We start from the raw sequence: 6000 nt of genomic DNA, 5'->3' as shown, positions 1-6000 counted from the left end.
CACCACCACCACCGCCACCGCCAACCACCACAGCGTCACCACCACCGACAACTACCATGGCGCCGCCACCATCGCTGCCAACCACCACAGTGCCACCACCACCACTGTCGCGCCACTACCACTGCCGCCGACCACCACCACAGACCACCGACGACGACCACTACCGTCGCTGAACAACACCACCATTATCGCCGACCACCACCACCAACCAGCCGCCATCGCCACAAAAAATGAATTTAATTGATCAAATATTCAACAAAATGAGAAAAAAATGATGAAACCAAACAAAAAAATGATAAAACCAAAATTGGTTTCACCAAAACTAGATGAAACCGAAATTGGTTTCATCATTTTTCCACGTATTGACATTTCACCAACATAAACTTCAATTATGAAACCAAACACGCCTACATCCAAGTCAGCCGAATAAACTAGGAAAAAATCAAGTGAAACCAAAATTTGGTTTCGTCATAAAAGAAACAAAAATAAGATGAAACCTACCACCACCATGAACTGCACCACCCCCATTGCCGCCCACCGCCACCAAGTAGAAGCAATGAAATTCAAAATTAAAAGCAACCAAAACTCGTTTCAACATAAATTACAATATCACCAACAAGATTGGTTTCGTCGACATAAAAGTACATATTAGATGAAACCAAAACTGGTTTCAACAAAAAAAAATATTATTGCATCACCAACGAATTGGTTTCGCCGAAAAAAATTAGCAAAAATTAGATGAAACCATAATTGGTTTCCGCCAGATAATTCAACATACATATTCTGCAACTTATCATCATTTTAAAATAATCACAAAAAAAGATATAAAAATGGAGAAGATTTTACTGTTGTTATATATGTAAAGTGTCCTGCACCGTGTTACTTTCTATGTTTGGATGACAAACGATAAATATAATGAGGGGTTAGATAAAAATTTCACCTGCCATGCATTCCTTGTTGCATTTTATTTTCCTCTTAAATTTCTCCATCTTTTCTCACCATATTTTCTCTATTCATTTTCCAAACTAGATCAATAAGTTCCTGATCCATTATGTATATGTATTCCATTGTCGAGACACACACAATTCATAAACTCAAAAACCGCAAAAACTAGGTGATCAAATAACTATCTTTATTGAGATAGGAGGAGGAGTTCCAACTGAAAGTGAATCTTTATAATCAACATTTTGCAAGCTCATTGAATATCAAACACAAAATCAACATTCTCATCTCGTCTAATATCATAAGGGTATAAAATAAGATATTACCAATGAGGTTTTACATCCTTTGTTAGCACCGCAACCACCACCACCAACACCAGCATCCCCATCGCCTCCGCCAACCGACATCCTCAACGCCGCCACCACTACCGATGCCAACGCGACTATCACAATGACATCAGTTTGGTTGACAAAAAATAAATAAAAATTAGATGAAACCAAAATTGGTTTCAGCAAAAAAAAAAAAAAAAACATATCACCAAAAAGATTGGTTTCGTCCACAAAAACTAACAAAAATTAGATGAAACAAGAATTGGTTTCAACAAAATGGAATAGTTGGGAAATTATTTTAACAATAACAACATAAGCTTACTATTTATACAGTATAAAAACATTTAATTCCTTCACAGTTTTTTCACATTTTAAAAGGAAGCCGACCTTTATTGTTGCCTTTACTTCTTTTACACGGCAACATCCTTCTTGTTGCATTAGTTTACTTCCTTACAATTCACACATAAATGATACCTAAGTTAACTCTCGGTATCTATTCACAGTATAACCAACAAGATTGGTTTCATCGACATAAGCTCGAAAAAGGAAATAAAAATTGATGAAATCAAAACTGGTTTCAGCAACAAATAAAATCATATCACCGAAAAGAATAGTTTCATCGACAAAAATTAGTTGAAACCAAATTGGTTTCGTATCACCAAAAAGGTTGATTTAACATTTACACAACATATAATTCACATAAAATAAACATTTACTTCCTCAACAATTTTTCACATTATAAACTGGAGTCAACCCTTTTGTTGCCTTTACTTTCTCCAAAAATAGCTCAACCAATGAAATTAATAAACTATGATTCCTTAGATGCAACTTTAAATACAACATCAAATGCATCACATTAGGATCAAGATACTAAAGTAACAAATAAAATGAAGGACATACCAACTAATTTGGGGAAAGTCTGGCCGTACAACCCAATTACCAATCTACCTGCAGAAAATGCAAAAAGCAGTACTCAATTACGCACAAAAGTTACTAGACACAAAAGTTAATAGGAATAAACATAAAAGTAATACCAAAAATAAGAGCTTGTGTATATATATATATATATAAGAAGATAAGTATATTGGAAATATATTAGATTTATTTGCATATAAGTGAATAATCAAGTTGATGATCAAATTTCTAATAAAACGTGGCTTCTTATGCATAAAATAGATCATGGCTTGCATGGTAGTTGTATTTTTTCATTACCAAAACTACCAAGTGACCTACTGTATGGTTATAATCCTTCTTCGAATAAATATAACTCTACTTATTTTCTATTATCCTCATTTTTTACAAGTGCTTGAATACTCTCATACATTTCCACCTGAATGAACCTGTTAAACCCCGATTATCACTTTGGAAAATACGAGATACCCACGGTATTCGTGGATACATAAAATTGGAACAACCAAATAAAGAGATCATAGTCGTGATCTTGTGTTTAATTTGATATCCACTAGGTTATGTTTATTTGATGCAGGAATAAACCAACTAAATAAAACTAGCATAAGGTGACTCCATATGATATTTCATTGATTATAAACAATAAAAAACGAAAATCAAGTTTGAATCTTCATCATTCTTCAATACCCTAGATCTAATTCATCAAATCAACAAACCAATTGAAATTCGTGACCAAATTTTTTGACATTTAACTTCAAAAATAGATAGATTGGGAAGAAAAATTATATTATTCTTACACGAAAATTAAATCAAATCTCTAGATTTAATTTGATTTCACCTTTTTCTTTTCCCTGATTCGCATTCTCGATCTGTATTTTATTTACGTTGGTAAAAAGTAGAAGGATGAGGTGCTACTGTTGGTGGTGGGAAAAAAAGAAAGGGACGGAGAATGTCGTTGATTTGGTGGTGGTGAGGAAGGAAGAAGAAGAGATGCTGTTAATGGTCGGAGAAGAGGAGGCGGTGGAAAAAAGAAATGAAACAAAAAGAGGGGGAGACGACAAAGAAGAATAAAAAACCATGGGAGGGTGGTTATGGAATTAATAGAAATTTTGAATGATCTAATTTAAACTTTATAAAAAATATGGGGTTTTTATATCAATTTTGTCTAATACGGAGTTTTAAACAGATCACAACTTATGGCCGGATATTTTGTATTATACTTATGTTCACCTTGGTGTTTTATCACTTATTATGAATAAAAAAACTCTAATTATCAGCAACAATGGAGAAAATCCCAGTGATAAAAATTCAAGTTTTCCCGTGAGATCTTGGTGATATTCTAATTTTCAATAAATTGATAATATCAATTATCAGTTAAAAAAAAACCTTGAAAACTGGAATTTTCACAAGTCTCAGACAGGTGAAAATCGCACTCTTCACAAATAAAATACCAACAGTTGAAAATTTTAATTTTCACAGGTAAAGGACATGTGAAACTTCGAGTTTTCACGAAGTTTCAATGGTGATAATTTTGATATAAACGTATTATCGCTAGTGAAAATCACAATTTTCAAAAGTTAGAATAATAATGACTATCACCGGTATACAATCAGGAAAGCCCTAAAAGAGATTTTTATACAAAAATGAGAATCAGTGTTGAAATCCAGTTAGTTAAATAACATTTTCAATCAATCAAATCGAATATTGATGACAAAGAGTGCTTCAAAAACATTGTAGATATGCAAGGGTGACCTATAATTGATGGCGTATACCATCCATGGATTCGTAGTAAGACATGTTTGATTCCCACTTGTGTATTGCTGGTTCTCTTTGTCTCTTTCAAAAATATAGATAACAAATGTGATAGTAAACTTATTAATGGTGATCGGATATTTGCTTCTGTGTCTATAGTGAGAAAATCAGAAATTAACCAGAATAGATTAAAATAATGGTAACAAATTGACCTAAAATAAATGAAAGATAAATGGAGAAATTACCCCATGAAAAACGCCCACAAATAATCCCATGACTACTTGGTTGACCGATAATAAGTGAAATTAGTTGAATTATTAATTTTTTCAAATTCGTAATGTCTAAAGGTTAATTCAATCATACACAAAATGTGAAAATCTAAATGCAACCTAAATCTAGTAATCTAGACCGTACATTTTATGTTTTGGGTTATAGATATATATTATTTTATTGATAGGTTTCTAGAAGAGAGAAAAACCAAACATGGGTTACTTAGAAATTTCCACCAATAAAAAATACCCATCTTCATCGAAAGCCCATCAGGGATCCATTAACCATTTATGTTCTTTCCATATTTACCCTTTCTCTTCTAAACCAGATCGAATCACTTCAGTTCCAAATCTGAAATCGTGTTTATTTCTTCTCTCCTTCTCCTTCAACTCACCACCGGTACCTCTACAACTACCACCACCAGCTCCATCGCTGCCACCACCACCAAGACGTCCTCTATTATTAGCAGCTAATCTATCATTGAGATTGTATCCCTGATATATTAGTAAGATATTAAAGAAAAATCATATGATTTATTTTAATTTCTGATCTCAAAATTGAATCTCCACCACTATCATCTTAATCACATCCACAAGCACTAATACCACCATCTTTATCTCCGTTGCTATCACTATTAATTTCTACCACCACCATCGTTTTCTAGTAATTCTCGATCATCTATTGAAGATCGATCGTGTTGAATCGACTGGAGATTCCGGTTTTGGAAAATCTAGTATTCTTTTGAGATTTACGAGAAATCAGTTCTGTTTTGGAATCTAAATCAACTATTGGTGTTGATTTTGCTACCAGAACTTTTGCAGGTAATTTTTATTTATTTATTCTCTTTTATCTTTTTGGTAGCAGCAATGTTTTTCTGTTGAGTTAATTGCTGAAGCTGGGATTTTGTTGAGGTGGTGGTGGTGGATTTTGTTGTAGTAGTGAGGGTGGTGGTGGTGATTACAGCATTGGTTGTGTATCAACTCATGTTGTTGATGCCTTTTTCAGCGGATCAACTACCGTTGTTGATCCCATTTGTGGGATCAACTCCTGTTGTTGACAACATTTTTATGGGATCACCTACTGACTCCTATTGTTCGATGTGGCTTTTGTTGGGATGGTGGAATCAACAATGGAGATTGACTTATTTTGCAACTATTTTGGCTTCAGGAGCAGATTTGGGAACTACTACATTGGGGATTATGTATGTATCAGGTACTGAAATCACCAACAATGCATGATATTGATAATTTATGGGATCAACTTCTACCGTTGATACCATTTTTAAGTGATCAACTACTGTTCTTGACACCACTTATGGGATCAACTCCTGTTGTTGACACTATTTTTATGGGATCAATTACTGTTGTTGACAACATTTCCTTAGATTAGTATAATTATGCCATACATTCTAATTTGTTTTTATGAATGTTATTCTTGTGCTTCTTAAGGATAAGTCAGTTTGCAGGTTGCAGGTTTATTGGTTTTTACAGGAAACATACTTATATAAATATGTTGATCTCATTTTTTGTGGATCAAATTCCATTGTTGATCCCACTTAAAGGGGTCGACTTTTGTTGTTGACCCATTCATTGGGATCAACGTTGATTATTGACACAATAAAAGAACTGGAATATGTATTAGTAAACTTATTTTTGAACTTTTATTTTTTGGACCAACTTCGGTTGTTGACGCCAAATTTTGACGGCGGTAGTGGCGGCGGCGGCAGCAGCGGTGACATCAATGATAATGGTGGTGGTTGTGGTGGTGAAATATTAGTAGTGGTTATGGTGGTGGTGGA

The 6000-nt window shown here is 33.9% G+C and overlaps 1 long non-coding RNA gene across 4 annotated transcripts; it reads right to left on the bottom strand.

Annotated features, from left to right (window-relative positions):
• Positions 1–21: 21 nt before the first annotated feature.
• On the bottom strand, positions 22–3475 carry LOC113349648. Of its 4 annotated transcripts, XR_003360304.1 has the most exons (5): positions 3019–3475; positions 2172–2219; positions 1269–1384; positions 502–513; positions 22–169 (listed from the first exon to the last, which is right to left on the bottom strand). It is a non-coding gene; the product is annotated as an uncharacterized LOC113349648 (long non-coding RNA). The 4 variants fall into 4 exon arrangements; XR_003360302.1 differs by lacking the exon at positions 502–513 and having other exon boundaries at positions 85–169; positions 3019–3469; XR_003360303.1 differs by lacking the exons at positions 22–169; positions 502–513 and adding an exon at positions 521–1009 and having other exon boundaries at positions 3019–3474.
• Between the last annotated feature and the right edge of the window lie 2525 nt (positions 3476–6000).

Source organism: Papaver somniferum, chromosome 2 (assembly GCF_003573695.1).
Source record: "Papaver somniferum cultivar HN1 chromosome 2, ASM357369v1, whole genome shotgun sequence".
In the NCBI taxonomy this organism is placed as follows: domain Eukaryota; kingdom Viridiplantae; phylum Streptophyta; class Magnoliopsida; order Ranunculales; family Papaveraceae; genus Papaver; species Papaver somniferum.
Note: the sequence above shows the minus strand (reverse complement) of the source record. Positions and strands in the feature narration are given on the sequence as shown.